This window comes from Dreissena polymorpha, chromosome 12, assembly GCF_020536995.1.
Source record: "Dreissena polymorpha isolate Duluth1 chromosome 12, UMN_Dpol_1.0, whole genome shotgun sequence".
In the NCBI taxonomy this organism is placed as follows: Eukaryota; Metazoa; Mollusca; class Bivalvia; order Myida; family Dreissenidae; genus Dreissena; species Dreissena polymorpha.
Window position 1 is genome coordinate 28570414 of NC_068366.1, and position 18687 is coordinate 28589100.

The 18687-nt window shown below is 36.0% G+C and overlaps 1 long non-coding RNA gene across 1 annotated transcript; it reads left to right on the top strand.

Annotated features, from left to right (window-relative positions):
* The first annotated feature begins 1549 nt into the window (after positions 1-1549).
* On the top strand, positions 1550-14566 carry LOC127854176 (uncharacterized). The gene is made up of 3 exons (XR_008036950.1): positions 1550-1748; positions 7389-7473; positions 13933-14566. It is a non-coding gene; the product is annotated as an uncharacterized LOC127854176 (long non-coding RNA).
* The last annotated feature ends 4121 nt before the right edge of the window (positions 14567-18687 follow it).

Below are 18687 nucleotides of genomic sequence, written 5' to 3' on the forward strand. Positions count from 1 at the left end.
ATTCATAATGTATAATGCGTCGTGTCAAAACCAGCATCACAGGATTAAAATATATTTGAACCTGACACGTCCGCTGCTGTTTGCACCCGCAAATTAGTTTAAAATGGTTTCCGAATCGGTACGTTGATTACATAACATCAGAACATAATATCCGTCCAAAAGGGCGCTATGCTTCTTAATAGTACATGTATAATTGCAAAAAGTGAAGCTCCCCACATATAATGTCGAATTTATAACAATACAAGTTATTTTCATCTTTTGTAATGAAGCTTGAGGTTTCGTATTTTTGAAAGTATGAAAGAGGTATACATTTAAACAGAAAAACGATCTTTAAAACATTCATATCAAGAAAACACAAGAAACGATGCCTTCTTTGAAGTTAGTTCCAACTAACCTCACTTAAACGCGGTGTAAGCTCCCGTATACGCATGCACCCATGACATTCAATTAACAAAAACAAGCCGACAACGAGCGATTAAGTGTTAAAATCCCCAGGTACGTTTTAATATATTTACTGTACCCGGGTCATGTAAGTATACTTAAGAGTACCCGGGTATATGTAAGTAGTAACCGAGCGACAATGACCATTCCAGCCTTACTGTTGGTTATTCGACAACAAACCATGATAAAAATATTATTTCTTAAATATAACACTTCAGATATACGTACATCTGGAATCACACCCCACCGTTCCAAACGAACTACATAACTGTCACCGAAAAACGCTATCTTCGTAGTCTCGGTTGTCATTTCAAATACTAAATTCTGGTTCAAATTCAATTGCTTGTTGATGTAAATATTGGAGGTAACAACTGCGGGAAATACCGCGCGACAAAAATTCGCATGACGTCATATCGCCGAAACTTCTGATTGGCCAAAACATGAATTATGCATTGTATTAAAAAACGGTTTAAAACGGTCACTTTCAAATAGACCAGTTCACGCGTGAAGTCACGCGCACCTGCGTGTTAACATCCGGACTATATTGGTAGTCAAAAGATAGATACAATCAATGGGGACAAATAGAGCGTGATCGGTTATATTTAAACGATTATATTTAGATTTTATTTTTCAAATGCCAACAAGTTGTAACCGATGGAGTAAGATGTGATTTTTTTTCGATTATTGGAAAAATAAACGCGTTTGTTGTTTGTATATAAAGTTGAAACTAAACTTCAAAGAAGGCATCGTTTCTTGTGTTTTCTTGATATGACTGTTTTTTAAAGAACGTTTCCTCTGTTTAAATGTATACCTCTTTCATACTTTTATATATCACAGCTGACCCGTTTAATAAGTCCTGTTTTTTTGATAATAATTAATTACTATTTTTACTTCCGTGTTTCACAATGCTGGAAATAGTCCGTTTCCCCCAATCCTTAGCGCGCATTCACACAGATCTGAAAGAGCGGTCTATACCGGGAAAAACCACGCGCCAGTTTTGGCGCCTGACGCTATCGCTATCCCGCCGAAATTTTTCATTGGCCAATTCATATGTAAACGTCATTGCATTCGCAAAAAGCGGTTAACTTTAAAGCCAGAACATGATTGGCAAAGCGCGAAAGTAAATTTGTCTCGGATATTGGAAAAAAGAAACGCGCGTGTTAGTCAGTTAAATAGTTACTTAGTTAGTTACTTATTTTGTTTGAAGTTAATAAATGTGTATTGAAAAGTGAAAGGCAACAATAACTTAAACGGCTGCAAGATCTTCCACAATGTGGCCAACGGACTGTCAGTCGACTTAGCCTACGGTAAGTAAACATGCAGTTTATTGACAATATTGACAAAATCTGCGCAGATTATTGGCTTTGCGTAATGCACTTTTTTCGCACTGCTTTCAGAAACTTGTGTTTACAATAACACTCGCACATGGAAATATCATGAATATTAGTGACATGAACACCATCTTCAGTAATACTGAAGAAACTGACAGTATTTAATGCACTTTACTCAGGGCAAGAGATAAGGGTCGTTTTTACGATTTGAAATTTACAGAAAACTTTTCAAATGAAAAACAATCGTACAAACAACGATTATGTAAATACAGAACAGATTCTAATCAGTTAATAATCTATCCGCGCGTCCCGCGTTTATCATGCACAGATATCGAAATAGACGCATAGTTTTAAAATATTTGTGTCCCAGTGGACGATTGCTAAAAGGAATCTGTTAACGCATACGTTAATCACGATAAGTACGAACCCTCTTGGGTACGAGTTACGCTAAGTCTAACAGAATCAGGCTTCAATAATGCAACAAGTCTTTTGATTGGCTCTAGTAGAGTCCCAGCTATATATATATATATATACGAACCAATTAGAATCAAACTTTTTATTAGTGTCGAAATAGCGGCGCCATATTGGAAATTTGATTAAGCTGGTAGCGTGATCGATAACCGTTTCTTCAACAATTACTTTATATAAACCTACAAAAACGATAGCAATCAAATGGTAAGGTATTTTATATTTCAATTATGTTATTTTGTATGTTGATTTCCCTTTATTCATTACAATACAGACGATCAAATTTCATTCAGATTGGTCGTGTGGAAATTCGTACCGAGTTTCAACAGTCTGCTGTCAAAATGCCTCTATTTATTGCATTTATGTTGCAATATACGTAAAATCAAATGCAAATGAACACAACCGAAGTACTTTAATGTGTTTTTAAGTATACAATATATTAAATGTCAAATGACCAATAGTTGTAATGTTTAATGCATATGAAATACTTCATTTACTTTGTTCACATCGAACTCAGTACGTTCGTACCATTGTGTTTTTGATCTCATTTATTTGTTTTTTAATTTAATTTTTGTTGTAGAAAATATTTAAAACCAACAACTTTAATCGTTATTTTAAATAATGTCTTGTTACAGTTGAATTTAATTGTGTTTTTTTAATACATTCAGAATCTTTAATGATTACAGTGTTTTTATGTTGTAGTATTTGTAACTGATAATTTGTGGTTAAAGATTGAGACAAATTATGGTTAACATTGAAGGATTTTATTTTTAACAAATCGTTCTATTTTATATTTTATAATAAATGCATTTTACATTGTTATTGAAAATCCTAAGTAAATGATACATTCTTACTCTGCACAGAGTCTAGTCAATATAAATTGCCGCCATAGAGTCTTTTGATGATTTTTGCTTTGGCAGACTCTTGGCGTCAATAGTTCACTATCTTTTAATAGCGAAAGTTTTCCTTCTTTGTCTTATTGATGCGCAAGGAATTTGGTGCGCAACATTCAAGCCCTGATATCAGACAGTTAATATCAACGGATTGCAATAATATTTACATACCTGTGTAGATAATTCATTTGTCAATAATTTCCGTAATAATTATGTAATGAATCTTTCAATTTTGCACGCCTGACCAATTTAAATCAACACTACTCACATTTTCCATTCCAATCGCTGTGCCCGCTGTATACCGCAGGTAGATTTTAATCTATAACGCAGCCTATTACACTGTAATGCCTTCTTCTGATTGGTTGATATTTAAATATTTCATAACATGACAAGAGGTCACTGTGACATTCAGTTTATACATTTCCAAAAAAAAAGTTTTATTTGTATCTAAAACGTATGCTCCATCGTAGAATGACACGCTCTTGTCATTAATCCAAACTAATTATATGATGTCCGTCGTAAATTCCCAGGGGTTTTTCTGCACTGTCTGCGCCTCTGGACAACGGAGGCATTCCCAAAGCAAACGGACCCGTTCCCAATCAATTTTGATTACATATTTCCCAATTCCAAAAAAAAAATTGAAAATCGTAAAAAGTAAACATAATTTATATCGAAAGTGACTTCAAATTAAGCATAATTAACGAATTAGAATAACAGAAATGTACTTTCCTGTATTAATGCCATGTATGCAACAATTAGCGAAAATTTGAACTTATAATGAAGTAATAGCCGCAACATATACAATTGTATCAAATGCCTAGACGCTATGTTCATTCAACATTGACAGCGAAAAGGTCTGTCCCATAACACAAGTATATAGAGCCGCACAATACACATCTAGTCAAATCTGTAGACGCTTATTTTCAACATGGCTTCCATAACGATAAGTCCTACAGCAAAAAAAAAAAAAGAGAGATGCAAAAGGATGTTCTACGATAACGTCGATGTTTGCGAAAATCGCTGAATCTTCTACTCCCTCTAGTACCCCGAACAAGCAGTGCAAGCAAGTGAAATACCCATGGCTGTTCCATTGTCCGACTCGGTCGATAATTCTTATTCGGAGCCTAGTAAGAAAGTTGTTTTTCAGTCTCCAAGTTCAAGTTCATCAAATGCAAAAAACAAAAAGCAAAGAAAAATCATGCTGTGACTTGTGTGACTTACTTACCTTTTACCAGTGTTTGTTTTTGAAGACAAAATAACAAATAAAATATGTTTTTTTTGTAAAACCACTAACTTATTTAAGCATGATAAAATTCCCAAATTGACGGTTTCATCGACTCGAAAATTCCCAAAATGGACAATTTTGTCGATTCCCAATTTGGTCAGACTCCTTTTCCCAAATAGGCAGAAAAACCCCTGATTCCATAGTCATTTGTCCTCGCTGAGCATCGTTATTTCTTTTCATTGTCCGCCATCTTGGATCACGTTAACAACATGTGTGCAACGAATGTAAACTTGCATATGTCAGACTACTTTCGCGAACCAATAGTTAAGTATAATGTCGTTCGCCATTTTCACGGTACACCGCCGATCGCAATACTGGTTATAGGCGCTTGCTGGGGCATATGAAATTCCAACCATCAGCGCGACCTGCTAGATCACTCAGGGGCGATAATAATGGACAGGGATATAAATACGCGCACAATTAAATATTGCAGTTGGCTCTTTAATTTAATGATCGGCGAAAAAAAAACGAAAATAACAAACATACGTTTTCAGAAATCGCAATACAATTTTATGGGTCGTGGGGTAAAAAGTGGGTCAGTCGGTAAAGGGCAAACAAACTTAATTTTAATTTAGGCCTTAATTTCCAATATTTATTTCTTCCTTGAACACTCTATTTGGACACCTACTTTAAGCAGCTGCAAGACTACGCGAACTGCGTCTGTACATTTGAATTTGTTAGCACTTTGATATTATTTTATTTTACTCTGCAGACTTAGAAAAGAGGGAAATTGTTCCCCGACTTGAAAAGAGACGGCCGCCATAATTGAATTTTAAAACTCAAATGACAACGTGTACGCATTGTCTGGGAGTTACATACTGTATGCTGGTATGTGCTCATATTGCACTCAATTTGTAATTAAACGTAATTACCATTTCCAAAAATGCGCTAACGCACGTCAGAAAGCACATTAAAGACACTGTTGGTCCTATTGAAGACAATTAAAATGTTCACACTTAGCTTAAATTGTTTGCAAAAGTAACTTCCATAAAGGCAATTACTAACTGTACACGTGGAAAACAGACGTTGTTTCAGTTCGGTAGATGTTTCAAAGTTTGACACGCACATGCAAACTACCGAAGTTGTAAAGCCATACTGTTTGTAAAGTTTGCCTTTGTTCATTTTAATTTCTTGAAGTTCAATCGAATCAGCAATTAATACAAATAATAAAAGTTATTATATAAAGTTCTTTAAATCAGCAATTCCTCCAAATACTTCAATTGAATTTGAAATGATGCATTAAGAGGCAGAGCATTTTATTTAACAAGTATAATACATTCAGTATTGAAATACAGAAATGTAATAGTTATTGTCTTATCATAAGATTATTTATTTTTTTAACAATTATTAAATTAAAATGCTCCCATCCGCGAGACGACAACGCTTTCACTATGTACAGAAGCAGTTATAGATTATACCATAACCGGTGTTACTTGTTTATTATTGCTGACCTGAACACAGTGTTTTTTTTCCGCCTGTTTGGGAACAGGTCCTGTCCCCTAGAAATTGGGAATTTTTGAGTCCCGAAATCCTTCATATTGGGAATTTTCGCGTCGTGAAATCCATCAAATTGGGAAATATCAAACATCATACAAATACATCAACTGGAATCTATTTTATGTAGTAAACAATGCTTTTATACACTATCAATGGTATTCTGGGATAGGGTATATCATAAGTCTGTATAACAAATACCAATTTATTTAAAAAAAAAATAAGAACTGGTTTTCCAGATAGAATTAATGGGTTTTGCCGCAATATAACTGAAAATTGTTTAAAATGGCATAAAGCCCAATTGAACAATTACTTTGTGTGGCAATTTGAGATAACTTGTCTAAATTAAAAGGACCAGCAGATGACCATTGTTATAATGGAAAACAGAAATTTAGGTGGCTAAATTTATGCTTGGCTGATTTCGTTTTGTTCACTTTCTTCAAGTAGTATTTTGATTTTGACTCATTTTCTGGCTATTTATAAAAAACCACGATGAGAGTGTGCAAAATTGTCGGAAGTAGTTGACTTTAATTTCCCTGGGAGTATTTGAAGAGTAAAACAAGATTTCGGATTTCCATATTTGGGTTTGTTTACTACTTAAAGACGTCGCTATGTATAAAACCAAAACCCGGAAAATATTTTGTCAAAGACGGCATTTCGAAATATCTATCATTCTTTTCGAATAAGGGTTTTATTTTGTTTATTGAATCTGTATTTAACGAAAACGTTCAATAAACAACTGTCACGAACATGTGAAACATTGTTATCGAAGCGTACAAAACAAGGTCAATTTTACTACTATTGCCTTATTTGGTTGACTGTTTCCCTGCCAGCATTCAATAATGCCGCATTATGTATGCCGGCCAGGGAACAGTCAACTTGGTAACTAGATGGCTCCACCTATCGGAAGTTGTGTCGGCCTCATTCTAAAAGAACAACAACAACTACAACAACAACCGTTTCCTTTTCATACTTGTTTACTAACTTCTGAAGTTGTTTTGTGACAAAAAAGATAGTCTATTTGGGATTTTTGAATCGATACGAGGCCGTTTTATATAAACTATTTGGGATAAGACTGTTTTCTAAATTGGGAAGGGTCCGTCAGCGAGTTGGGACCAGGTCCGGTCCCGATTGGAACAGGGCCGTTTACCGGACCCGTTCAAAGAAGGAAAAAAACGCTGGAACAATGTAAACAAACGAGTCCTGCCGAGCGGATAAATTGCATTTGATTTAAAATTAATGTAAATACTTTGTTGTTATTGATCTAACATACGTGTGGAACAGTTTAACTATGAAAAAGGGCATATAATATGTGAAAACGGGAGGTCCGTACCTGTAGCAAAACCCTAGTGGTTTTGGCTAGAAGTACGGATCCATACCCCTAGAACGAGATTCTAGAGGTACAGATGCGTACCTGTAGTCACTTCCTAAACAGTTCTACATGTAGATATAAACCTATATTTTTTTTCTCAATAGATTCAAAACAATTATGAATAACAACAGAACTGGAAATACCCGCGGGCGCGGGAGACCAAAGAAACGACAGTTTCAACAGAAAAAGGTAAGAATACTTACCTGAATACTTACTTGACAACAGCGCTTTTTTCTGATTTGTATAGCGGCCCTGGCCCCCTCACTCTGGAATAAATGAGTTGCTCATTAAAAAAAAATTTAACCAAATTTTCCTTATTGAAATAAGCAAGCACATGTTGTTTTCTGAATTTTATAAGTAGTGTAACTGACATTTTGTTAAATTTTCAGGAGAAGCTAAAATTTGTTTTATAAACATAATAAATACTTTTGAGTATTCCAATTTTATTATCAGTTTATAGTAAAATTTGTAAAAAATAACACAACTACAAATTGAGATATCATTAAAAACAATACAAAGTTAAGAAAGAAGCAGTTACCATACTTTTATCAATAAAATATTTTGAATGCAAAAGTAGAATAAGTGCTCTTAATGTATTTCGGAAAATATGCTCTCCTGAAAAATATACAAAATGTTAGTTAAACAAGTTATTACATTCAGTACACGATATGATTGTCTTCACGATATATTTGTCTTCACTTAATATGTAGACTTTATTCTGAATACTTGAAATATGTGTTGATTGATATTTTTTTTTATGATAATAGAAAATTAAACTATTTACATTTATTATGCACCCCGTCGAAGAAGAGGGGGTATATTTTTTTGCACATGTCGGTGGGTCCATCCGTAGGTTAGTCCACCAGATGGTTTCTGGACTATAACTCTACAATGCTTAGGCCTTGGATCATGAAACTTCATAGGTACATTGATCATTACTGGCAGATGACCCCTATTGATTTTCAGGTCACTTGGTCAAAGGTCAAGGCCACAGTGAGTGAGTGACTCTAAGTAGTAAAATGATTTCTGGTTGATAACTCAAGAATGCTTACGCCTAGGATCATCAAACTTCATAGGTACATTAATCATGACTGGCAGATGACCCACATCGATTTCCAGGTCACTAGGTCAAGGTCACAGTGACTGGACACAGTAAAATGGTATCCAGATGATAACTCAAGAATTCTTATGCCAGGATCATGAAACTTGGGAACAGGAAATTGATCATGACTAGCAGATAACCCCTAATCATTTTCAGGTCACTAGGTCAAAAGTCAAGGTCACAGTGACTCTAAATAGTAAATGGTTTTGGGATGATAACTCAACAATGCTTACGCCTAGGATCATGAAACTTCATAGGTACATTGATGATGACTGGCAAATGACCCATATGAATTTTCAGGTCACTAGTAATATACCTGCTTTATGTTCCCAAAAAATACAAGTTGTATCAATCAGTAAAAGTTATCTGCACAGAAATAATTTCCGTATTACACTACTCACAAGTTTACCAATTTCATATAACCATTCTAGCCAGACTACTTTAATGAAGTCACCTCGAAAAAAAAAATTATAAGAGCATTCATTCTTTGTTAATTATGAATGCTTAAACTCATTTTTTATTCCCCCGAAGGAGTGCATAATTATAGTGCACTGTCTGTCCGTCTGCCCTTCCGTCACACTTTTGCGTTTAGATTTAAAAAAAATATAATTTGTATATAAATTCAGATTTAACCTTCACAGTTGGTATGCATGTGTATATGGACAAGGCCTTTCCATACACACACAAATTTTGACCTTGACCTTGAACTTAGGGTCCGTGTTTAGCTTTTTAAATCTTGGTTTAGGTTTCGAAAGTGTTGAATGTTATAAGTAATGTAACCGACATTTTTATACATTTCACTTTTAAGCTCACCTGATTGCTCAGGTGAGCTTTTGTGATTGCTCTTGATTCGTCGTCTGTCCGTCCGTCGTCTGTCCACATTTGATTGTAAACAGTCTAGAGGCCACATTTTTTGTCCGATCTTTATGAAACTTGGTCAGAAACATTTGTCCCAATGATGTCCTGATTGAGATTAAAACTGGGTCATGCTGGGTCAAAAAGTAGGTCAAAAAAAAAGAAAAACATTGTAAACACAAAGTCACAATTTTTGCCCAATCATCATGAAAGTTGGTGAAAACATTGGTTTTATTGATATCTCGAACAAGTTCGAAAATGGTCCAGATCAGTGAAAAAAACATGGCCCCCAGTGCAGTCTTTCCGAAATATTGTCGGTCCTCGATTTTTCTGATAATAATTTGGAAAATCTGGAAATGATTCTTATATTGCCAGACCTCGTGTCCGGTAGTAAAATTATGGCGAAATTTGGAATTCCACAAGCTATTTCCAGAAAAGTTTCAAGGCAAAAGAGGCAATATACCGAGTTATTTATGAATACTCCAATCATGTAAAACATTTTTTTATTTGTTGCATTTCTTGAATGACGTAGGTTGGCTACTGACAACAACAAACCAAATAATTAAGAATTAATTTGTTGTCAAATACCCACGACCACGTCTGATAGTTTAGATGCGTAGGGATATTAAATCACGAGAGCGAAGCATTTGAAACCACGCATCTAATTTTCAGGTCGTGAGATATTCAACAACAAAGTATAAAGTATACGAATTATTTCAATTCTAACACGGTTTTACGTAAGATTTATTCAATGTATATTATTTTTCTTGTGTACTATTTCAGTCACTGAAATTCAGATTCAAATCTTCAAGCAAGTCGGGCTAGTACTATGGGAATTTGAACAAGCCCGAGTCAGATTTTACTAGCCCAAACATTTTTGTTAAAAATGCAGATAAACATAACATAAAACATCCAAAGAAGCATTCATTTATTCAATCTTTAGAATACAATACAAATCTCTTATTAATTCATCTTCATCCAAGTTAGCTTCCTCGTCATCTGAGCCAGCCTCTTTCGGATCCTGAAATAAGAAGAAATTAATATCACACACAGATTTCAATCAAATCACAATTATAAATTTATACATAAAGTTTAGGTAAAAATTAGCAGAAATGTATCCCATATATCCATGTGAAAGAGAGAGAGCAAACCTGAACCACCAGAAAATATATAAGCAATTAAGTGCAAGGTTATTCTACAAAAAGCCAGTTGAAAAATGCGTCAATCACAGTTACCTCAGATTCGCATTCCTCAACGACGTACTTGAATGACAACTGTTCGGCCATTACTCTCTGTCCCGAACGCAACGCAAAACATTTATTTTACATTATAATAGTTATCCGGGAACTACAAAACATGCGCTTTATGCGCAGTAATCCAATTATCAGCTGATTGCCCAGCACATGTGTGCAGTGTGTTAAAACATAAGCGGCTGTTGATTTAAGCTGCTCAAAACTTTGTTTACAAATATTGAAAATGAAAGTCACATATTTTGCCTAATCATCGTGAAATTTAGTCAATTCATTGGTTTTATTGATTTGTCGGACAAGTTGGAAAATATCTCAGATTGGTGAAACACACTTTTTAGCTCACCTGATTGCTCAGGTGAGTTTTCAGGATTGGTCTTTGTCCGCCGTCCGTCCGTCAGTCAACATTTGGTTTGTAAACACTCGAGCATTCACACTTCTTGAGCATTCTTTGTGAAAGTTGCTGAAAGATCTCAGTCAAGTTTTATAATGAGCAAAATCACATAATTAATGTTATAAATATTGCCCTTAGATTGTCCAAATTTTCATTATATTATAGAAAATCCTTGTAAACACTCTAGAGGTCACAATTTTGTTTCAGATTTTATAAATCTTGGTCAAAATATTTATTTTTGTAAGCAAAGTTTGATGTTTGGTAAGGGTTCTTAACTCAAAATATAGGTCACCAGGTCAAATGTTACAAAAACAATAACACTATACGCCAGAGTTTTGGTTCATTAATGATGAAACTTCACCAGGATGTTTGTCTGGACAATATCTAGGTCAAGTTTGACGTTAGGTAAAGATTGAATGAACCGACTATTTAAGGTGAGCGAACTAGGGCCATATTGGCCCTCTTGTTTTCATGTTTGTGTTTATAAGATGACATTCAACAACTGTTTAAATATTAAGTCAACCTTTTTTGGTACAAATAATGTTTTTTACCAAATTTTTATACGCCCGTATAAAATACGGGACGTATTATGTGAAACCCCTTGGCGGCGGGCGGGCGGCGGGCGGAAGGCATCACTTTGTCCGGACTCTAATTCAAATTGTATTCATCCGATCTTCACCAAACTTGGTCAGCAGTTGCATCTAGTTGATATCTAGGCCAAGTTCGAATATGGGTCATGCCGGGTCAAAAACTAGGTCATAGGGTCAATAAGTGCATTTTCAAAGGGGCCACTTTGTCCGGACTCTATTTCAAATTGTATTCATCAGATCTTCACCAAACTTGGTCAGCAGTTGCATCTAGTTGATATCTAGGCCAAGTTCGAATATGGGTCATGCCGGGTCAAAAACTAGGTCATAGGGTCAATAAGTGCATTTTCAAAGGGGCCACTTTGTCGGGACTCTATTTCAAATTGTATTCATCCGATCTTCACCAAACTTGGTCAGCAGTTGCATCTAGTTGATATATAGGCCAAGTTCGAATATGGGTCATGCCGGGTCAAAAACTAGGTCATAGGGTCAATTAGTGCATTTTCAACGGCGCCACTTTGTCCGGACTCTAATTCAAATTGTATTCATCCGATCTTCACCAAATTTGGTCAGAAGTTGTGTCTAGATGATATGTAGGTCAAGTTCAAATATGGGTCATGCCGGGTCAAAAACTAGGTCACGAGGTTACTTAGTGCATTTCAAGCATTTTGCATGGTGTCCGCTCTCTAATTGAAGTAGTTTTCATCTGATCTTCACCTAATTTGGTCAGAAGTTGTGTCTAGATGATATGTAGGTCAAGTTCGAACATGGGTCATGCCGGGTCAAAAACGAGGTCACATAGTGCATTTCAAGCATTAAGCATGTTGTCCGCTCTTTAATTGAAGTAGTTTTCATCTGATCTTCACCAAATTTAGTCAGATGTTACATCTAAGTGATATCTAGGTCAAGTTCAAATATGGGTCATGCCGGGTCAATAACTAGGTCTTGAGGACACTTTCAAGCATTGAGCATGGTGTCCAAAACCTTCGAACGGGCGTATCTTGTGACAGTTTGGCACTCTTGTTGAAATTGACATTATGAACACGTGTCATTTTCTGAATGTAAAAAGTAGCGTAACTGACATTTTGTTATATTTTCAAGAGAAGCAAAAAACTGTTCAATTAAAATAATAATCTTTTTCGTATTCAAATTTTGTGATAAGTATTATTATAACACTTGAAAAACGAAAAAAACTCCAAATTGATATGTCTTTATTTTTAATTAAAAAATTAAACAAGGAGCAGTAATTATATCATAATTTCAACACTGAAATACTTTGAATTCAACAAATAACGTAAGTGCTCTTACTGTATGTCAGAAAATATCGAAAAATATATATTCTTGATCAATTCACAAAATGTCAGTTACCCTAGTTATGACATTCAGTAGATGATATGTCTTCCGATCGAGACGGCTCTTGTTTTTAAATTAAATGATTCAATTTTGTATATAATAAAAGGAATATTACGCAAGTCAATTGTTACAAGTGCTTGTATCAGTCTCGTGGCTTGCGCTTTGATTGTAACCAACTTGTATTGCCAGCTGGAAAGAAAAAAATGCCAGTTAAAATTTTAACAACTCGCAATTTTTTTGCGAGTTGATAAAAAAGTAAATTATTGGAGTCCTGAGTCTGACATGCTACGCACTTGTACCCAGAGCTCCAGATAACATTTTGGTCAAATTCTTATTTTGCCCCCTATTTTAAAAATTAATTATTATTTTATCCCCTATTTCTAAAATTTAATCTTACATAACTCCTTATTTGTTAAATTAATTATTTCAAGCCAGGGCTATTGTTGTTTCCATGGCTCAGCTGTTCTCCCAGACAATGAACCTGAAGGTTTTTAACCGATTCAGAGTCACAGTCATTTACGCATGAGCTTATAGGTTCATGAATTATTGACAAAACCATACTTTGGTTATTTGGTTCTTGACAATCTGGTTGAAAGAATTCATGTGGTGTGAATTTTTTACACATAAATGCTTTTTTTGCTTCCGAAGCTTTAATACACACCTTAAGTCGCCTCTTTTGATTTTTTATGTAATGACCATTGGGAATCGGAAAAAAGGCCCAAATTTTGAAGGAAAGAAAACACTTACATGGGTGTTTCAATTATGTCGACAAAAATGTCCATGAAGGTGCTTCGTCTACCATGAAAGTCGCAGTCAATAATACAGTTGAGATGAGAGTAGACAATTATGCACATGAAAGCTTTCCAAGTCTTGAGTTGACATTTTGAATGAAGATTACTGTGTTGATGTGCATGGTTGCTTTGTGGATTATCAAAATGAAAGAGACTTAGTATTAAATGCTGCTAAAATCTTATCTCACAGAGTGCAATTGGAATTATTCATGTTTATTTTATGCTTTCCGATGGTTTATAGAGAAATATCAGTGAATTAAATCTGATAATTTCACTGTTTCAAACAATGAAAATTATCCGTTAAAAATTAATATTGCAGGAAGGAAGACCAGATGATGTTGTTAAAAAGGATAAGTATATGGTTGCTCAGTCTACCACACAGGAAAGTATAGAAAAATCCAATGCTAATACAAATGTAAATAAAACAACAACAAAAATTTTAACTTTACAAAATTTGCTTACTCTTGGCCCAATTAATGTTTTGTCCGTCACAACTGACTTTGGTCTACAGGATTCTGTTTTTGGACCCTGGGAGTATAAAAATGATCATAACTGCATCGTAAAGTATACCATTCAAGGCTCAGACATCAGTCATTCAATTCGCCTTGATAACATGTTAACAAGAGGAATACCAACTACTGAAAGATCATCCCTCGCTTTCCGTTGGTATTCATGGATTCGTTTGAAGGCCATTGCAAATCAAAAAAACTTAACAATAAACTCAGTGCTGACGAATGAGGGTCAATTTCTTTCACTTCTACACGAAGTAAATCTTTATTACACTAAATATTCAAAAGCTTGTAGAGATGAAGGCTTAGAGCCAAATCGTGGACCACAATCCCATGAAGATGCTTGCAATTTAGAGCGCCTTCATTATTATGGAAAGGGCACAATAAAATACTACAGAAAAACAACTTTCTTGCAGTTAGTTGCAAAAAGATATGGAGAAAATGTAAAGGCTGAATATTTGGTAGACCCAACTACACGACTCCTGAGTTGCACAGACTATGAGGAAATATTAAAGGACGTTCATTCAGAAATTATCCACCGTTATTCAAGACACGAGAAGTTGTTAGACAACTTTGCTGGGCCTCAATGTAATGAGGATCGTCTTAAAAATGAAAGGATCAACTTTGATGTCAAATTTACATCTGCCTCTTCTAAGGCAAAACAGGAACTTAAGACAGACTCGGACTTGTCTTTACAAAAAGTATTAGAACCAACAGAAGCAGACACGAGCGAATTTTACCTTAGAAAATGCAATCTTTGCAGCAAAGTCCGATGGTTAGGAAAGAGAGCAGCTGAAAAGTTTGTCTTGGGCTCATATGTATATGGTAACCTTCATAAACAAGTACAATTCTCCTGCAATCTGCTTCATGGCACTTCATGTGATGAGGAAAATGACATTATTCCTCTTCCATGTTCTGAACCAAGTCCACAACTATGGGTAGCATACAACAGTCTGCACGAGTCAAAACTTATGCCAGTTGCTTTTGTGTTGAAAACAATAAGCGAAGTTAGTGCAGGTGTTGAACATGTTCAGATAATGGCAAAATATGCATGCACGAGTCAAGAATTTGACATAATCAAAGGCAGGGCAGTATACACTCAGTCTCTGCCTTCGGCATGTGTGAAGTTTGTTCAATCTTTGACTACTGGTCGATTTAAGTCTTGTAAAGAAATACCTACTTTGAAAAAAGGAAAGCTTAATATAATGAAACCACGCGAAGCTCTTGTTTGTCAATCATGGTTAGATCATAGCGAGCTGTCATCTGAAGACCCATCTGCTCAGCACACTGTCCTTAATCTAAGTGGAATTCGTGATCTCCATGCAACATATGGTGCCATGAAGATGATCCATTGCTCTCAATGTGGAATGTGTTCACCTGGCTTTGAAGCAGATGCAGCTAATTGTATAAACGTCCCTGAAGCTGGCCAACAGATTCCACTGTCAAACTCTTTTCTTCTGCAAGCTTTAAAGCAGTCTCGGGTCTTAGCAGGGTCTAGTGTCACTCTCGACTCAGCATTTTCGAGTGCTAGAGTTTATAATGATGAAACAGTAACAGGGGTATGTACAAATTGTTCAAAATTTTGTAAAATTGATGATGGAATTGTAACATTGCTGCACAAAAATTCTGCTGGTGAAGAGAGTTCTCAGGGAACCACTGTTGATAGTCAGCAATCTATTGATGACAATATTTCAAATATAAACCCTTACGGTCCTGAAAATCTGATGGCTCTTGATGTTTTTCAAGATGAGGCCTCATATCAGCATGAAATGTTCATGGACACTTTATCTCAGGCTGAAAAACTTGTTCTGTCACCGATCCATGCTGTAATAGTTATATTGCGGTCTCGAACAAATAATATCCCATTCTCCAGATATGGCTCAATATCTTTTGCGATAAAAGAACCAGTCAAAACTAAAGCTCTTCCATGGCACACTTTCCAAAAGTTACCATTTGTTATCATGGTCTCTAAGCAAGAAGATGGGAGCATTAATGAAGCTAAAATTAATATGGCAAAGATTGTTCATGCAAAAGAGCTTATGGAGCGTGAAGTGACTTGTCCTGTATATGGTACCAAAAGACCATTTTACAGGTACTGTGATAAGGTTCATACACCTTTTACAGTAGCTGCCATGGAGAATCTAGCAAGTCAGCTATCAGATACAAGCACAGCTGTTTACCCAAATGGTTTAAGAAAAATCAATGTTGAGCTGATCCATGAGCGTGCTTCTAAAAGATTAACTATTCAGCTGTTCTCTGAATGGATAAACTCTGGTTTTATTATCGGAAGTGGCATAAAAGATGCGATTCTAATTGAAAATCAAAAAGCCACATCCAGCTGCCTTAACATGGAACAAATTGCAAATCTAATATGGAACGATCTAGCAAAGTTCATACTAGAGAGTCAAACTAATGACAAACTTAACCATGATGAAGATCCAAATGAAACCATAAAAATAACACTCACTGATGTTGTCTTGTACGGTGTTCAGAGGAAATGGCTCAATCCTAGCACAGATGTTTCAAATGCATCACAAAAAACATTGAAAAGGTATTATTACCTGAAGATGAATTAAAAAACCTAACCTACCTATGTTGTGAAGAAGTAGAACTTCTCCTAAGGGAGAGCAGCAATGATGAAGGAGATTCAGGTAGTGTTGCACAGGGTGGAGTTTCTAACTTGTCTGAAAACCCAGAGCAAATTCTCAAGAATGGAATGCAAAACACAGTGTTACAAAGGATCTCAGCACCAGATGTGGACCGTCAGAACCCTGTTGCTGAGGATACACAAGGATACCTACAAATGGCTTTCCCGGATGTCTTCCTCACTGGTGATGCATGTCCACACCAAGAACGTCCTCGTAGCATTAAAAATAAATCAGGCAGCTACAAATTTGCTTACCTGTATTGGGTATGCGCACAAAAACGAGCGATGGTCAATACTGAGCTTCAATTTCTAGTTCATAGCATGATTAAACGAGAACATAGCAAGGGAAAGGCCAAGCTCGCTCTGAAAAGTGATGCCTTTGAAACAACTGGAATACCTGTAAAAGAGGATTTAATGCAAAATGCAGAGCTTCGTGACTGGACTGTATCAAACCTAATGATGTTCAAGTCCTCAATACCGGATACAGCTCCATTCTGGAAAAGGTCAAGGGATGATGCAATAGCTGTTCAACGGGATTGGGAAGAAAGTGTTCCTTGGCGAAAAGACAAAATGCCAATGTCAATTATGCTGTTCCAGACTCGTGCTCCACCGTATAACCATCACCCGGCAATTCACAACGTCTGTCCAGGTACAGAGACCCTCTCCATCCAGAGTGACCAAGAATTTTTGGAAGGTCGGCGAAGAAACGTACTACAGTATCCAAGCATCGTATCGTTTATGTGCGCATTGATGGCAGAGCTGGACACAACGTTTTTATCTAGAATCAGATATGATGGTGATGCCTATTTTACACGGTTTGAATGGGGTGCAAATGCCAATCCACATGCTCATAGGCTGTATTTTAGTCGTGAATTCAGTCAGCACATGGACAGCTTGAAACTAAATATACAAAACTGCCTTCAGAGTGCCAAAGACGAATGTTTAAATACTGGCCAAGATCTCGACAATCCTCTTGTTCAGGACACTATCCGTACTAGGGTACTCGACTGTTGGGATCATGCTAGGAAGGATTACATTGAATATATGCGACCATTCTACACCAACTGGAATGCAGGTCTACTAGCAGATGGTAAAAACAAGACATTTGATTTCATCTATGAAAGGACCTCCGCCATCTGCAGACTGAACATGGCAAGTGTGATAGACAATGCCCTCACAACCGGTGATTTTTCAACATTGGACACAATATATGTGACTGTTGCCAATGGAACATGTCGCCACTTAGGTCATACAGGAATAAACGATCAGCCTTCCAAGACAGATAAATGTGCAGTGGTTAAGAAAAAGCAATCGACATGCAAGGAAACTGGGAATAAACAGTCCACAGAGGTTATTACCTGTAAAAGGCGAAAACCGCAACCAATGAATAAAGTACCCACCATTGAGCCTGACAAACACAATAAGAAAATTTTTCAACTTCAGTTTGAATGTAACGACAAATGGTTTAATGGTCATGATCCTTTTGAGATTCTGCATTTTCTTAGCAATGCTGATGACAAAGCTGTTGTGCCAGAGTTTCTCAGAAAACCTCCAGTAATAGAGGTCAGTTGTTGCCAAAATAAAGAAAATGGGGTGCAGGACTTAAATCTTGAGTTCTTTTCAGATACTGGTGACTCTGCTACAGAATATGTAACTAAATATGCCTTTAAAGATGCAATTCCCACTAAAACATCTAATGAAGTGCTCATCACTGCAATGGAGAAGTTGCAAGATGGTGAACCAATAAATCAAGGTGCTGTTCAAAAAATGTACAATAGCCATGCAATTGCTGGCACAACATCTATCTTTCAGGCAACTCACCTCAATCAAAATATCCCACATGTTCTTTCAAATGTTAACATCAAAAGTTGCAGTGTATCTGGTTTGTCTCTGCTGAGAACTGACTATGATAAAAAAG